This window comes from Agelaius tricolor, unplaced genomic scaffold (assembly GCF_023055355.1).
Source record: "Agelaius tricolor isolate 1412-34295 unplaced genomic scaffold, bAgeTri1.0.p SCAF_4, whole genome shotgun sequence".
NCBI lineage: Eukaryota > Metazoa > Chordata > Aves > Passeriformes > Icteridae > Agelaius > Agelaius tricolor.
The window spans coordinates 28,159,421-28,178,045 of NW_027269264.1; the positions used below are offsets into that span (position 1 = coordinate 28,159,421).

At 34.2% G+C, this 18,625-nt stretch overlaps 1 long non-coding RNA gene across 3 annotated transcripts in view; it reads left to right on the forward strand.

Moving 5' to 3' along the window:
* The first annotated feature begins 1,780 nt into the window (after positions 1-1,780).
* The window catches only part of LOC139589031 (uncharacterized), a 122,808-nt gene continuing 105,963 nt past the window's right edge, over positions 1,781-18,625 (forward strand). For all 3 annotated transcript variants that reach the window (XR_011678909.1, XR_011678910.1, XR_011678912.1), the window contains exon 1: positions 1,781-3,050. This is a non-coding gene — a long non-coding RNA (uncharacterized lncRNA). The remainder of the gene's footprint in view (positions 3,051-18,625) is intronic.

An 18,625-nucleotide genomic window follows, 5' to 3' on the forward strand; every position in this document is an offset into this window, starting at 1 on the left:
AGACTTTCTTTTCTTGAAAAAACCTATTTTTTTAAATTTTAAAGATAATAATAAAGTATAATCCATTGAGCAACTAATAATCACCTTAAAAACCTCCTGTTATCATTCAACATCTCCTTACTTTATCTAGATAAAAGAAGCATCTTCTGGAGGCACATATTTTCTCTTTGAAGTGCATTTTAATTTTACTTTTAAAGTCTTTAGAAAAATGTATATACATATAATTTCCTTTCTCCTTAAAATCTCTGGACAAGAAATGAATCCAGAAAAACACTGCCAATTAAATGTAAAGTCTCTACCCTGTGTTTCCTGGTTCAACAGACAGTAAAAAAAGCTATCCCCCCAAAAAAGCTATCCCTGTTCTATCTTGCTATCAGTAGATAATATTGTTTTTAACCTCTGCCTTCTCATTTCAAACTTTTTTTTCCTCTTTTTTAAATAAAGGATAAGAAGCAAAGCATTTCTAACTTCTCTTCTTTTTAATCTAGATGTCCTATTTAAACCTTGGCAACCGGACAGAAACATAAAACAGAATGAAAAAACTTCGAAAAATCTTTTGTGTCTTGCCTTATGTACACTATTTAAGGTTTTATTCCTATTTTCTTTTTTAAATGCTTGAAGGCCAAAGAAACCCTGCTCCACTATCCACCTGATGTGACTTTTGTACAGTCATTTTTTATATTCAGAAAACTAGTATTTCTATATTTTGTCACCCATTCAGGAAAAATACCATTATCAGTTCTTCATTTGTCCATCTCTGAAGTGACTGCATTTGAACCACTTATTAGGACCTTAGGGACAGAAATGAACAGAAAGACTGCTTTTGGTTTGTTTGGTTTGGTTTGGTTTGGTTTGGTTTGGTTTGGTTCAGAAAACCAAATTCCATTGAATTGCAATTCCCAAAGTGTTACAGTTGATAGCTGGACTATACCAGAAGTCACAGTGTACTTGCTTGAAAGCAAACCAGCAGGAGAGCCCTAGTCAGAATTAGAATTTAATAGGAAAATTAAGATAAAGACAATAATACAGAAACACTGACTTTAAAATGGCAGTCAGGATATGACCTGACACCCTGTTGGTCAGGGTGGTAATAGAAGTCTGATTAAATGATGGCTGCAGTCCTATTGGAATGATGAATATAATTCTGTTGAAGTGGTGATCTTGTAGTGAATTTGGTTCTTTTCTGGAGGTCCAGTATTGATTATGAAGCTCTTTTCTTCTTGGAACACAGTGGGTAGTGCTGCTTGGGGTGTTCCAAGTCCAGATTATATCCAGGTAGGAATGCTTGATTCATCCCCCTGGGTGGAGAGTCTCACAATGGGATGATGTAATTTTGAGTCTTGATGGCCTGTTAGCAGAGATAGCCCCAGAGGGAGTTATCAGGGACAAGTCATGGAAGAGATAAAGAACACTGCTCCACATGTTTTTAACAGCTTATGCAGATAGTAATAAAATACATACTTCTGGTTTTACATTATACATTATAACTTCAGACACACAGAAAACTACAAGTTTGCATTTAATGGATGTCACTTTTCAGTGTCATAAAGCAAAGCACGAGAAGGGTGGCTTTCCTTCAGAAATGCAAACACTTGCTTTTCAGCTGTAGGATTATATCCTTGCTATAGCAAAGGCTGAAAAGTATTTCCACAGTTGAGCTCACTTTGCAGCTTGGAGTGCTAAGCATCCAGTAAATGCAAGCAACGAGCAGGTAATGATTTCAGCACCTCAGGACTGAGAACACTTAACTTACAATTTTTGGGTTGTTTTTTTTTTTCTCTCTCAGCTGGTATCAAATGATTCAAACCAGAATATGATGTAGCTTATTCAAAGCTATATAAGTGCTTTCCTGTAGCTTGGGAATATAGTATGAATTGCCAAATAAAACCTTCCATGTATATAGGATTTCATCAGACTCAAAATGGCAAATTTGGATCTCTTCTGTCTTCTCTTTCACTGTTTGTCTTTTGGTTGTTTTTTTCTGTTTTGATGTGGGTTTGCTGTTCTTGGTGGGTGGGGGGGGGTGGGTGTTGCTTACATGTTTAACATACATATTTCCTGCTCATAGGACCAGGTAGTAATTTCATAATTAGTTTACTTGCAATAAGTTGGAAAATTCTAAGAGAGAGAATGTCTTCAAAATCAGATATCACAAAATCTGATATTACCTTTTGAGTCTCTCCCAGGGTCCCACTGCTGAGGGTTTTCATAGATCAGTATACAATAGATTGCAATAACTTGGTTGGTAACACATAGGCCACTGTTGACAGGTGAGCTGAATTTCAATGTCTCTGTGCATGCAACTGTCTTTGTAAATGAAGTGGAATATGGAGTATTGGCTAGTGCATATCCCTGAACTGTCTTTCAAAAAGATTTGTGGCTCAGAAAAAAACATTGGGGTTTGTTGGTTTGGCTTGGTTTTTTTTGTTTGTTTTTTTTTTCTACTTCCAAGTATTCCTACACTAACATATTTTAGTGTGTTTTGCATGAGCTAGGAGCAGACAGCCATTTAGAATTGAAGCTTTGTAGCCATTTTAAACTGCAATAATTCCCTCATTCTGTAGTTCTATGTCTGTACCCAAAAGTTAGGTGCTGTTTAAATCTTCTCCAGTTGTTCTCTGTGTTTCTGGAGCATTCCAATTCTAGTGAGGTTTTCACAGTTCCATTCCTATGCTCAAAGTATTTCTCTTCATGTGATTTATTCCTGGCACCACTGGCTCTTCGTGATTACTCAGAGCCAAAGACTCTTAACAGAATTCTGCTTCCTCTACTGCTTCACTTTGTACTGATCAGAAATGTTGAACATGATCCCCTGAACAAGAAAACATCCTGTTTCTATGGGAGAAACATGAAAATGAGAACATTTTACCTACAAGATCTCCTGTGCAGCTGGAAAATAGGGCATCATTATCTGTCAAGAAAGACTGCCACAGATCTACAGACTGAGAAAAAAATGCAGAAGGGTTATATCAGGATAATTTTACATTTTGGATGGCTGTACAGAAGAACATCGTGAGTTGAATAAGAAACTGCTGGATCATCTTCTCTCAGTAAGTGCTGAATAAATACATGTGAAATTTTGGCTTGGAAGTCCTAGCTGTGAATTTTGGGGGAACCTGTGGAGAGCTGGACCCTAAAGGATTTAGGGAAAGAGTTTAGAAAATATGTAGATGCTCCTGAAATTTCAAGTGATGGAAGGCTGTAGTTCTCAACATAGTGTTAGGGGGAATAAGGCACACAGGTGTTCCCACTGGGAACTTGTTTTTGTTTACAGTTGGGCAATTTGCAATGAGGGCCTCAGTGCTGGGAAATCTGAAAATCCAAGCCTATCCTCGGCACATCAAGGCAGTTATTGTACCTTCCACTAGAGCATTAAGTTAATGCTCATGTTCATGGGAAAGGAAATATGCAGAGGGATATTTTTGGAAATCTGTCTGCTATGAGCCACTTAGTAATATGCCTCTAATTACAGTACATTAGATGACTGAGGCAGTCCACCTTCCACATAAGGACAAGAGCCTGGAAAATAAAATATGTCTACAAAGACGTATTTGTAAGGCTAGGAGATTTTTATGTCCGTATATACAGGAGACATTGACACAGTAAATGTTCAGAGTATGCTTGCCTGATGCTTTACTGAACCTTCAGGTGCTCCTCACTGTAGCTCAGCATTTTCTTCCTTAACTTATCCAGTCAAGGATAACTCCTATTTTCTATTTGACTTGCAGTGAGATAATGTGACCATACTAGGTTATCTCCAAAGTGAAAGATAAAATCTGTTTAAAAGAAATAGATCATAAAAAGAAAAAAAAAAATCCAAACCAAAAAGCAACAAGCCCTAGCATTCAAGTTCATCATCTGCAAGAATGATAGCTTTGAGCATAGGTAGCCAGGTATATTCTCTTTTATTCTCAAAGCTAGACCGGAAGCATCTGAACCATCATAAAATTACCTCTGTGCTATCCATTGTAGAGCATATATTCAACAGGCATGGAAAAAATTAATATATTTTTAGTTACTTTTATCAGCTCTTACTTGGATTTATCAAAGATGGTAAATATATGAGAGGAAGAATGCATTTACTTTACGGGGCTCATTTTGAAGAGATCTGCTTTCTAAGTCAATATCAGAAAGTAAGCTGTAATACAAAAACCCCGTTGCACATTTTGAGATCTATCACTATCACCCAGAAGTGAGCCTTTTTTTTGACATGATATAATAAAGCAGAAGAGTGTTTATATCAAAACCAATGTTTTGATAGAGGAATTAAATAAAGATTCCAAAGAACATTCATGTTCCAATATTAATTGAAAGTAGAATCGGTGATATTAAGGTCAGATACTCCTTACATAGTTCTACATGAAAACCCACATCCTTCTAAATGTACCTAGAACCTGTCTATTTTAACTGCTGATATGAGAGGTAAAATTTCACAATTTCTTGTGTTTTCATAGGGGTTTACTGTCTTCATGAACTATAATCAATGAAAAAAACCCATATGTACAAGAAGTATAACATATAGACCAGATTTTAAACTCAAAAAATTATGAATGCTTTCCCCTGGCGATTAAAGTAACCCCTTCCAAGCTTCCAAATATGAAATTATGTCAGCATATCAAAATAAAGCCAACCCTTCAAAGTAAGTGCACTGCAAGGGGTTAGGCAGAAAGCAGATTCTCCTTTATGAAACTGGATGATTATGTAAAATGCAAGCAAAAAAAGTTTCTAGCACATATGGCAGCAGAATTTGAGAACGGGTGTCTGCAAGTGTGAGAAAAGTTTTTCCTTCTTTTAGCTGCTGGTTAGAAGGAAAAACAGTCCTGAGGAGTTCATTCATTGTCTTCCTGGATATAAAAGACCATTTTATAAATATAAATATATATATAGATATATATATATATATCTATATCTATATATATAGAGATATATATAAATACAATCCATATCTTCAAAAGATTCTAAATTTCAGTTTGTCTTTTATCTGCTTAATCGTTCTTTTTTTTTTTATTATCTTGTTTGTTTTAATCACAAGGAAATGGACAGACAATTATCACAGCTAGGTGCACCCTTCAAAATTACTGACTTATTAAAAATTAGGAGTTTACTTTCCTATTAAAAATTTGTATGTGAAACAAGTGCAATCTTTTTGTATACTTGAAAAGATTACAAAAAGATATTTCATTGTTTTAGACATACAAATTCTAGCCAGTGATCCCTCATGAATTATTTGCTATGTTATTTATAATTTAGATTTCCTAATCTCTTGTACTTTTTATCAGTTAATATTCTTCTATTTTATTATTGGATATAAAAACCTTGAGAAAGAATAAAGAACACAAAAAAAAACACCTGTGAGAAATTGCATGCTTAATATATATTTAAATAAATGTTTTTATGCACATAAAACACAATTTCTTCAAGAGTCTGTGATGACACTTTCTTTTGATAGACTAAACTGTTGTTCACATCAATTTAGAAATAAATTGAAAAGATATGTTATTGTAAAAGTTGCATGGTGTTCTTTTACTCAGCTTGTGCCAATGAATACTTACTGTCAGAATCATTATTTTCATTATTGTTTTCTGGTGTTTGCTGCCTTTCTTAATCCTAAGTATACAAGTATTTAATTTGTACTACATAACTTCTGGAAAAGAGAGAGTCAGTGATTTCTTAGGCTCACTTTGATATGAAAGGTTAACAATTGATTAGAAGCTGGTGTAAGTCTCAAGGAGTAACTACAAAGAACAGTATGTATTAATTTAAACTTTGATTACTAAAAGAGAAAAATACAATGCTCTCAGGACTTTTAGAAATTTCCAGTATTTTATTTTGATGTTATGGAATGACTGTCTAATTTTGTCATATTGCCATAGAACATGAAGATACTACCATATGCTTCTTTTTGTGACAAAAGTGTAGGCAGATATTTAAGTATAGTTAAATGAAGTAATTTATCTACAAGCTACTGGTATCTTTCTTTTCTTGCATACTTATTTTCATTCAGTTCATACTTTCACCCATTGGCTTGCCAAAATATTATTTTCAATAATGGATTATTTAGATACTTTTTTTGGTTCTGAATATTCATAACACTCTTTAAAAGGTGAAATTGTTTTTTAATGTAAGGAACCACCCCTAGCTACTTCTTCTGCCCTGTTTTATTAGACCAGGTTAGAATGGAAGTACATGTTGCTTAACTAATATTGGTTAATAATCCATTATTAACTAATAATGGATTAGCAAGAGATAACCTTGGCCTGTTCATGAAATGCTTAGACGGCTGAAGGGAAACAAAATATCACAGAGCAGAAGGAAAGATGAAGCTATGCTACTTATTTATGATTTCTCAAATAAACTGTTCTATGTTCTGAATAATAGAAAGCCAGTTTGTAAAGGCTAGTAAACATAACTAATTTTCTTTTATAATTGGTTCCTAATAACTGCACCTCTCTTATACTTCTCGTCCAGATTTTTCAAAAATTAAATATTGTTACAGTAAACTATTTACTAAGTCTTCAAAATAAAACCTATGGAAGCAGCCATTTTCATGGCAAAAAGCTTTACTAGATAGTTATCCATTCTCAGCTTGGCTTCAGGATGGAAAACTAACAAACTAGTTGCTAATTACTTAAATGAGCTGGCTCCTTGGGAAACATTTTCAATAATGCATGATTTAAACACCACACTGTGCTGTTTATCCTTTACAAAAGGTATCTGTTCCTTGCCATTGTGTCTATTCCATGGTTTGGAAAACATCATAAAATAGTACTTAAAAGACTGAATAGTACTTAAAAGACTAGTAACACCAAGCTTGTTCAAGACAAACTCCTCATGAAAGAGGGGACAGAGAGAAGGAATAGATGGGCTCCACATTTATTGAAAAGAATAACCTATTGCTCTAGAATTTTTCTTCTTGATACTGCTTTCTTTTCATATTGCTACCCAGTTGTTATATGAGCTGTCATTATGAAGAAGATAATTATTTAACTAGGAAGTGTCCTACAACCACAGAATCAGTGCCATTATGCCAACTCATAGGCTTTGTAAAATTCTCTCTTGTACAAAAAGTCTCCATGCTAATGAGGGGAAAGAGGGATTTTCTTTGAAGCTTAAACCAACTGTTTCTGCAAAGGCCCATGGCCACATTTTACTCTGAGATTATTTTTTGGATGGGGAATAAATGCAATTGATCAAGAATAATTGCATTTGTTAAGTGATTTTCATTTTTAACTATAAATAAAAAACACCTGCAAGACGTTTTTTTTGTAAGCTTGGGAAGCATTAGAACTTTCCACCAAAGCATAGAATAAGAGCAATGTAACTTTAAAGACCAGCTACAGTGAATTTAAAATATTCACATTAGATAGTTGATGAAAGTGTAGTAGGAAAAAACTCTTCTTTTTTTTAATACAAATAATTGGTGGAATAATTTTAAATAGTGAATGAAGTAATTTCATATTGGTGAACAAATATAAAACCTGACTTCTCAAATAAGCTAAAGACAAGGAAAAATTGACTTATTTCAAATTGTGTACAGATAGAACCTTACACTATACTAAAAGCCAACACACTCAGGCATATAGAATGAATTTTCCGGAGAGCTCTATCCACCATGAGAATTTTAAAAATATTTTTTAAATGTTACATGGCAGTTTAGAAAAACCTTCATTTAAGAAAAGTTTCATGCTTAACATTCTCATTTTTTTTACTTTGTGTCTTGTTAATGAGATAAAGTAGATAAGCCTTTGCTGTGATTTGGTGGTGTTTAGTTTTGTCAAGATTTAGTTCTGATTTAATTAAATTTTTCAAGGCACATGAAAATAGAAAAATTAATTACTCCCCTAAATATTGTTCATTCTTCTTAAATGAAGCATTACTTCCCAAAAAGTTACACAACTGGATTAAAAATCCAGTGTTCTTTATATTTGTGTTTTAATTATAGAGAGTATAAATGAATTTCCAAACACACTTCATATCACACATGAGTTTCCAGATGCATTCCAAATTTTTCTGCCAATACAAAAAATGTGGCATTTACAAAGCTTCCAAGGGAGACAGGTAATCTTTCTTATGAAAGTAGGTTTGAAAAATAATTGTGTGCAAAAATGGATCACTTTCAGAGTCTTTCTGTGAGCTCCACTATCTTCTCAAGAATTCCTGGACTCAGCCTAATGCATGAAGGGCTAAATAATATCTTTGCCACAATACAGGTCTTAGGAGTTTTTCCTGTGTATGAACTTTTCACTTACAGTTGGTACTGAGTGTGATTCTTAGCTTTCTCACCATTTGGTAGTGACAACTTTAGCATTACAACTGTATATTTGTCACCTCTCTATTGCCATTTGCCTTTTAGGAAATGAAAACTAAACGGTGTACTGAGCTTGCAAAACAAAATACTATGCATTGTCTCTCAGCCTTCTAGGACAGAGCATTGTTTGTGCTACCTTTGATGCAGGTTCCCCTGAGTTAAAATTCTAGCTGACTACAGCTGTAGTGTCTATAATGCTGTGCTTCTGTCTGCCACTAAAGCATGCGTCCTGTACAGATGGAGGTATGCTGCTCATGATTTGGCTGTATGGCTAGCCAGAATAGAAAGAAAGGCATTTTGTGTTTTTTATCCAAATAATCAGAAGAATGAATGCAAACGTCTTGTCAAGGTAATAATTCATTAGTATGAATAGCAAGCAGTACTCTTAAAAGAAACAAGTAAAAAACCCGCAGAAAATTCCAAACCCTGAATGTAGAAATTCAGTGTTACTGCTATATGAACTGTATGTATATAAGTTATATATAGTCTTACAGCTTACACTTTGTAAATTTATTGTAACGACAATAGGAATTCAATGTAGTGGACTGAAACATTATATAGTCCACTTGAAAAATGACAAGGAAAAAACACATTAGCCTAATTAATTCAGCTCCTAATGACTGAATGAGTGGCAACTTGTGAAGACCTTTGTACAGCCAGGGTCCAATAGACATTGAAACAAGACTTAGAGTCTTTCAGGGGTGCCCATGCACATTGTCAAGACCGCATTTCTGTAGCAGACCCTCACACTGTAACACAAACCTCACACATCTAGATCAGCTCTGAGGAGAAATTAATCTTTTGCTAAAATTGTGCTAAGTGGGACTAATGAGTCCTGTGGTTTTTTCAAAATAAGAATGCTGACTTCCTCTCATTTTCAAAGGTGTGCAGAAAATGGCAAAGGCAACAGAATGCATCCATTGCCCTGCTTTCCTCATTTTCATATGCCTTACATTGCTAATGCTTAGTGTGCTGGCTTTAACTGTTCAGTGCTCTCTGGCACAGTCAACTTTTCACTGGTTCAGTGACATGTTCCAGAGAAAATACACAAATTATTACACTCAAGCACAGAGAGATGAGCATTAATGAAATGTTAATGTGCAGCAGCCATAGTGTACTGATTATTGACATAAATAGTAGTTCAAGAAAGTGGCTTTTTTTTTTGATGATGACTGAGCAATAATCAATCTAATATGTTTAGCCATCTCTTGATAGGAAAATAATGTAATAGGGTAGCACTGAAAAGAAGAAAAAATGTACATGTACATATATTATAGGTACAGAAAGAATCTGCTGAGAATATGGGCAAATGAAATATACCGCTTCTCCGTAAGGGAGATGTGAGCTACAAATAAAATGACAGAATTAATATAAGTTGTCTTCATTTATTCCAAAATATTCACGTTTTAGAGCTATATTAGGAAATGTTTCGTGCTTAGTAAAGTCTGATATAATGTGCATTCTGCTTAATTTCCATTCATAGATGGTACTCTCAAGGCAACCATCAATAGGCTTTGAAATGTATAGCATTAAAATTTCTAAATGCACTCACGTTTTTTTACTTGAATTACCAAACAACACCAAATTTGCTATATAAAACAGATATGAAAATACGTTGGTAAATTTAGAATATGGTTATGTGAAGTTTTGGGGATGGAATTAAGGAGATTTCAGGATTTAAACACAAAAATCCAAGATGAAAAATATATCTCTTTTAATCTCAATTTCTTGATAGAAATTTATATTATATGTCTACTTAATTCCTTTGTCATGCTATATGTGAAAAAAGGGGTGGGATTCTTCTGCATCTCCAGAACACATTGGTAAACAGAATTAATTTATAAAAACCTTAACATCACTTATGCAACTGTCATCTTTTGGCAGCATGTGTTTGATTTTCCTTTCCTGGGTGCTACTTTCATTGTGCCCAGGTTCTGGGTGTACTGGCAGCAGACTTCTTAGCACGCTTTAACACAAAAAAAAAAGCAAAAATGAAACTGAGTCAGTGGAAAACTCAAGGAAGTTTGGAAGTCTGTTTTTTGCTCCTGAAAACATGCTAATAAAATATGATCAAATATTCTGATGGGATAGTATTGCATTCTCATTTTAAGTAATTTTTCATTCCTGATGCCTGTTAATTATTACAGCAAAAAACTATTTTAGCAAATATGAACAGAAGATCTAATCCTCAAGCACTGAAAATCATAGCTCTACAGAAGCCATTAAATAAATATGTATTTTCCCCTACAGTTTAGTTATTGTCTCTCCACTTCTGTAATTCTGTTAACTTCTTTCTTTTAGTTTAGGAATCATATTTCTCTTCTGACAAAACTTTTAATTGTGAATGTCCTGGATTTTTTTCTCCTTCCTTCCACATAACACAAGCCAGCTTGTGTAGCTCTCCAGAGACTGCTGCAAAATTGTATTTACAGACAAGACACCATTTTGACTAAGTGATATCTCACATAACCATATGATTTTGAATTTCCTTTGCTTTGTAGGAAAACAAGTCAACATTTTTCAAGCACCAAGAGCCCACTTTTCTTAAATACTTTAATATGTATCTACTTTTAAAAATAACATTATGTAGACATAATATACATAAAATTTTAACATTTTAATACATTAACATATATAAAATGTTTTAATTGTTAACATTATTAAATAAAATAACATAGAAGGGGATGTTTAAGAGATACAGTCTTTAGGAAAATTAATATCTACAGTAATTAACTAATGAGAGACAAGTGGGAAACTTCAAAAATTACTTAAGGAATTCTACATTGAAAAATGGTTGAAATATTTCATTTCCTCACAGACTGAGCTTGAAGTTAGATACTATATACTCCACATACTATACTATATAATGAATAGAATAGATACAGTTATCTAAAGTTTTGCTGGAAACAGCTGTCATAATGGGTAATCATATGGTTTGGGATTGCATGTACATGAGCATTTTAGTGTTACATAGGAAGACCCTTATATAAAAGGAAGCCCTTATATTTGTCACCATTTCTGTTAATTCAAAATACTCTTTAGTCAGTACTTCCTTCTTTGGGACAGAGCTATTTCAGTTAAGCAAACAAGTTCAAGTTTTCAGTGACAGTGCAGGATGCTTCTGCATCTTACAATGGACTTGTCTTTTCAGAAGTAGTAACCAAAAAACCAGTTTAGGGATGCTACTTCTGATGGACTGATTTTAACTCATTGAGCATTGTGATAAACAGGGGATGAAGGGAATTTTTCCTTCTCATTTGTTTCTCAAATCTGTGGTTTTTTTTAAATTTACTTCATTGGTAATTCATAATGCATAGGAAGAACACTTTTTTATTTTTCTTTTTTTTAAAAAAATAATTTTTAAGGTAATAGTTAAAGTAAAAAGTAGATGGGTCTCTTTTTTATGTTACTTAAAAGTCAATGATTGATGGTTGAAGAGTTTTTATTCATACAGTATGGGCTCAAGTAAGAGATAGTCACTATTTCACAATAGGTTACAAGTTTGTCACGAAGTTCAACTTCTGTTAATCAGAAGCTAGACAAGGAATTAAGAAGTGTACCCCAGTAAATGTGTACTTTTAAAATGTAGTTCCTTCATTGGTAACGGCAGAATCAAGTTGCCAAAATTGCACATTACAGGTGCAGTGCACTTGCTGAAAGTATTGGGATGAATTCCCATCAAAAGCCAGGTCTCTGGATGTTCATGGTAAATGCTGTGTGTGCTCTGATGCTTAAGGAACTCTATTAAAAATTCATGAATAGGTGATATTAGTTCATTCCACATCCAAAGGTTTACAGAGCCTCCTGAAGACCCAGACAAATCGTCTTTCTTCTTTCCCTACAGACGCTCTCTGTTCTCACGCCTTAAAATAAAGCTTTTTAGAGGCAGAGGGAAAAGCCTCCAATTTAAATGCAGTAAGCTTTCATTTGCTTGAGGCAATCACAATGTGTTAGAGAGGATACTTCTTCCTTTTACAGTGGTCTGGTTTTACGCAAATTGACCCACATACAAAAATCTAAAATTGTCACATAGGTTTGCTGAGCCACTGTCTATTTTCAGGAGGAAATTAGACTCACTCCCATATTTTATCCAGAAGAAAAAAAAATAGAAAACAACTGACTTTTAGACAACTTCTTCATATTCTGCGGGTACCCTGCATTGTGAGAGGACTCAGGATATAGTGGTCATCTCATGTGTTCATGCAAATTTGGAGACTACTATCACAGGAAGAAATAAGGCCAAACAAAGAGTTTTTCACTGGAAATCACAAACTTATATTGTGTATAGTCAGGAAGCAGAACTCAGTGGAAAAATAAATGCCTTTAAGTGTAAGAATTTCCTCTGGGTAAGTAATCACTAAGTAAAATGAATGTCCCTTGCTTGGATTCCAAAACTTTAGATGATCAGATTTTTTTTCCACTTTCTTACAGGAGAAGGTAGTTAGATGACCTGTTTTGTCCAGTCCCTACTTAAATACAAAAACTGATATATCCCTCTTTTTGTCTGTCCATTAAGCCAGTGGATGACAAACTTCGTTGTCATGTGACATTTTTCTATGTTTACCAACCAGCAATTTGAGATATCTAATGAGGTTATTTATTCCATTTTCAAGATACAATTGATAGATAATGCTTTTGTGATGGCATCTTTGATGTGCACATGTACCAGCACCATAAATTTTCTAAAATTACTGTCTTTTTCCCTTGTGGTCAAGAGGTAAAACTTCATCTGGGAAAGTTGTGCATCTAATCTAACAGTTAAGTTTGAAAAATTAAAGACGACAAACCTTAAGGAATTGCCTTGCATTGTATGACTTCATCTTCTCTGCTTTTTTTTCAATGCTGTCATATGGGAAAAGCTAGATTGGGCTCAGGCTACTTCTCTGGAAGAATAAGAACAGTCTCTGCCAATCTATGAATTTGTACAACATGATGTAGAGAAAACTTCAAAAGGAGTTCTGGTTGATGGCACTTTTAGAACCACCAAGGCTGTGGAGGAGAACCATTTGCTGGAAAGAGCACTCCCAGAGCTACTTCCAAAATCATTAAGTGCTTAGATCATAGAATAGTTCTTAAACTCCATCACATGTTTTTCCCTCCATGTGTGTTTCATAATTGCTAATCTCCTGAACCTTTGAGGTAAGCATATATGTTTTTCTAGTCTTCCTGTTTTATATTTCATCTTTTGCACTTCTGGAGCATCTGACCCATAAAAGATCTAAGTCATAAATACAGCCATTTCTATTTTATTTTGACCTCACTTTTTTAAAATATATCTGAGAATGTTTCAGTGGTTAATACTCAGCTCTTTTCCTAAGCTTATGTTTTATTTCACAGTAGTCATATTATCCCCTACAATAGTAGAGAACTTTTCCAAAGGCTTTCTGAAGCTTCTGACACCCTCTGCTATAAATTATGGTTGTATTCTCCACAGAAGACTGAGAACTATTTTGTGCAAATAATGGCACAGAAGCTCTTGCATTTCTGCAGAGTTGCTGAAGGCTTCTTCCCCCCCACCCCGCCCCAGTTTGTCTATTGCTGTCATTCCAAAATCAACTGAGGTCACCAGCTGCACATCATATCTGCATGTTATATCCCCCTTGTTCCCTGTATCAGTCCTGCTTTCTGGAGCATGTTAAATTTTCTAGTTTCATCTAAGTTTTTAAAGGACTTGTTGAGTCTTGTCAGAGGGCTCCAGTATCTTACAGCTACAAAAAAATAAATTTCTAATTAGTTGGTAGTTGAGAAGTTTCCTGTTAGAAATTGAAATTAATCAACAGCAGTTTTCAGTTTTATGGTACATATCTCAAATATGGAAAAGAGAATACTGCATTGTCACAAAAAGTGTCACTAATCACAATCACCTTACATCAATATTTACCTGTAAGTATTTTAACAACATACAACTGAGGAAAACACTTTCTTTTTGGTACAATTCTTTTGTTTCCTCATCCTTACAGCTTATCACTGTCTTGCCAAACAGAGCAGAAAGTTCATAAATATGGTTGAATATTTGGTAATTTTCAATGCTAGTAGAATAATTTTTTCTTCTTTCCTCTTTCCTCCCAGTCTCTCCTCCCACTGCTTATGGTGCAGGTCTTTGTTTTTCCTTCTTTTTTCTTTATGTGCAATGATAACCGTTGTAGAATTTTAACACTTGAATCCTAGGTTATCACAGGTTTAGGGAGATTTCCAGGAACTCAGAAAAATACAGCAACTGTATTATGATTCCTGATATTTACTTTACTCATCTGGTCAGATTGGTCAGTTTTTCTGTAGCTTAACCTTTGTTGCACATGCACACAAGAAAATTTCAGCCATGTTTGGTTTCATAGAAAAGGGAGACAATCAAAGGAAATTTGTTTTTTCATTAAAAATTTTGGATAAATTTCTTGGTATTCAGACAGCTCTGGGTCAATATCCATGAAGAAGAAAAAAATCCAGTTTCTTGTAACCCACTGACTTTTGTGTTTTCCTTTACATAATCGGCATTCATGAGCCTGCTGGGAAGAAATAACAAGTGGCTAGCCAGATAAAATAAATATGGGGAAGTGTTATTACTCCAAACACTTTATTTTGATGATATAATTGATTTGATGCATTTCTTATTGTAAAAGTTATCCAAGATCTGTAACATATGCCTCTAGTACAACAGTTTGTTTTAGAGGCTTGAGTATTATTCATAGAAATGGATTCTCCAAAACAAGTTTTATGTCAGAAACATTCCATTAGAAGTGACATTTGTGCAGAGAAACTTAGATTTTTCTTGTTCTAAGACCTCACTTTGAAAAGTTTCTGCTTGCCAAAATGATAATAGAACTTGGAGTTCAAAGTGCTTTTGACTGTGTGCCAGGTGTTTTGAGATGCCTGCAGATAACACATCGTTGCCTGACAAATTATTTCCACTAACTCCTTTGGAGCAGTCCATCAGTTTGTCTGTTAAGCTCCTAGTTACTGGGAGGTCTCTTGAAGATCTGAAGTGTAAGACATCATCCACAAAGACATCTGTGGATGATTACTGGATATTTTTGCACTTGTCAACCTTTCCTGTTAAGTGCTTCTGGAGGAAGCACTTGGAAATGGAGGAATTAATTGGAAATGGAGGAATTCTCCAATTTATGGAGCAGTAGTCTCATTTATTACTCTTAAGTTAGCATGTAATCACTGCTTCTCATTCACTACTATGACTCTATTAAGTGCTACCAAGAAGCACTTGACTTCTTGCTAGAATGCATTATGTAGCACGAGTCCAGTGAGGGAACAGTTTTAGGGAAAAAAAAAAAAATAGCAGCACAAAAACCTCCTAACTAAAGATTGAAGTGCAGCTTTTTGTTCTGAAAGAAATATTGGAAGATTCATTTTTATCATAGAAAGTATTATTTCCTCTCCTGACATTACAAATTTCATCCCTGTTGAAAAAAGAAACGACCAGAATCTTCCACAAGTTATTTTCTTAAAATGATCTACAGTCTGGTATTTCCTTGTAGGGAGTGTTAGAAAATATTTGAGGGAATCAAGATCAAAGTACCATGAAGCAGTAATTTAATCCTGTAATTTTATGTTTAATAGTGAGTGCCATCCATTTCGTGAAAGACACCAGAGCTTGGATTTTTTATGATCTTGTTTTTTAGTAAAGGTATCCTGGTGGTATTTTTTGTTGTTTTTGTTTTTGTTTGTTTGGGGTTTTTTTGTTTGGATGGTTGGTTTTGGTTTTGGTTTTTTGTTATTTTTTGATAACCTAAATTGCAGAGTCCATTTCCTTTGTTTCTTTTCCTAAAAAAAAGGTACCAAAAACATTTGCTTTGTGGAAACTGGACCATGTACATCTAGGACTAGGAAGTTACAAAATATAGGGCTTTCCAAGAGTAGATAACTCCCAATTATTTACATTTACATTACAGTTTGTGCAAGACTGTTGCACTAAATTTATCACTCTGCAGTTTTCAAGTTCACAATTTAATAAGATTACTGTCATTTGTGAAATGACTTTGTTTTACATTATTCCCTTCTGTTAGAGAGAGTAGTAGGAATAGCAGGAATTTTAAATTTGTTACTGTCTAAGAAACAGGGTCTCAAAGGGAAGTTTTGAATTTCATAAAAATGTGGAGAGATTTGTTATCATACCCAATTCCTAGAGGAGTTTTAGACCATCTGAAGATGACACCAAATCCTTGTAGACTCTGCAGGAGAGATTCATACTGGAGTTAGCTGAGCATCAGAGATTGCTAGATTCCAATGAACAATAAGGTACATTTATGCTGTAACTGTATTTTCCTACCCAAAAATGAGAAGGAATGGCAGGAAATTGAAAGATGAGAAAATTGAATTGTAGGGAAATGAGAAGGGATTGGACAGACATTGTGTGCTATCAATGTATGTGTGTCCTAAGCATCCAGCCATGGTAGAATAGTTATTCAAAGATTATTCTAGTCCAAGCAGAGGTAAAAAATATTCTAAATTTCAACTGGAAACCTCTTTTCTGAAGACTGCTGGTTGATATTTTCTAGCATAAGCATTTCACATAGATTGTACTATTAACCACAGGTTTTTATCAAAACCAATTTTATACTATTTTTCAGAATAAATATACTTTCTTCTATGACGTGTACATTTGCAAGAGTTACACAAACTGAAGCAAATTGTTGGGCTTTATGTACCCACATAACAGATTTCCCTACAGCGTAGGTTACTTGAAAATGCCACACCTGTTTTCCCTTTTTACATGGCTGACATATGGGAAATAGCCAAATTTGCAGATGCTTTCCTTGTCTTCATGGAACTCAGTAGACTATGGGCAAACTATTGAAAAAGTACTCTTTAACCCTACACTGAAAGCTGGTGTCGGCACTTCCATTGCTCTAGCACAGTGTATGTTTGTTCTCTAAGATTAAATCCTGTGGTTTATTTATTCTCATGAATAGTGTCCCCTGGGAACTGAGGACCAACAGGATCCCCACTGTTATCTAATCCAGGTATAGGGATGCTTTCTTCCCTGATGCTGATTTCTAATGCAAATCCATAGTAGCACATTCTGGAAATCTCCACAAAGACACGGGGTAAATAATAAAATTAATAAATAAATAAACCTCCAGTGCTCATTTTCTTTCTCTTTGAGAAGAAAAAAGAACAAATAAATACAGAACAGATGTTAGCCACACTACTTAATATGCTACAAGAAGGCACGCTGATGTTTCAGTAATTGCAGACAGAGCTGAACCTGAATGGAATGAAGCAGATATTCAGCAGTAATGTGCAGCCTCCACAGAAATAAACCTGTGATGTAGACAGAAATATTAGACAAAGTTAGTCTGAAAACCACATTTTAATTATTAAAATTATTTTAACCAATGTATTCATGAACCAGAACTTTTGTACATCTCAGGTTTTGCACTCTGAGGACCGTAATTATATTTATTTATAAATATAATGAAAAAACTTCTCACAGACTGATCCAGACAGTCTTTTACCCTGCAGTATATCTATATGATAGCTTGCAAGAATGTATCAGGTGCTAACTTGAGCGAGTTGGGAAAAGGCAGCCTTTTCTTTATTGAAGCTAGTAGATCATCAAGTTATTCATCTTATCCATAGTGTCCTTTCTTGCCTTTAGGTCTCAAGAAAATGTAAATCAAAAGCCTTTTGAGTTATGGTTCCCGATGATTCACAAGGTAATCTTGCAAACACAGCAAGGAAATATACGATTTGCAAATTGCTTAAATGACATCTTTGCTATTACCTTAAATTATTGTTGCAGTAAATCCTGGTTTACAATATTTCAGCTTGATAATATTTTAAAACTGTACCTTTATCAAGATAAATACTCTACTTTTTATTTGCTTACGTGTTTTTTTTTTTAACTTTATGCCTACTTAAGGACAGAATATTTTGTCTCAAAATCACCTATGGTTCATTTCTTTATGCCAGAATCTATGTGTATTTAAACTAATTCTAAATCCTTAGCTAATACAAATTTTTATCCAGAATTACACTAGGATTTGCCTGAAAATTAACATTTTCAAATTGCTAAAGACTTCAGGTTCAGAATAACTTTGGATTAAGCATAATGTTTGCCTAGGTTTCTTAAGAGTATTACATTCCCTTCAGATTCCTAAAAGCAAATAACAATTTATTAATTATTTCAGCCCTTAGACATATATTGTAAAGTAACAGCTTCTGGTTTACATGTAAAATATTTAAGACATCCAATTAATAGTCCCATGTCATATTTAGCTTGGCAAAAAAAGCAGTCTAACTTTATGAAGACATGCCTCCATTTTCTACATTAAATCTAAGACACCTGTAAGGTATTGATGTTAT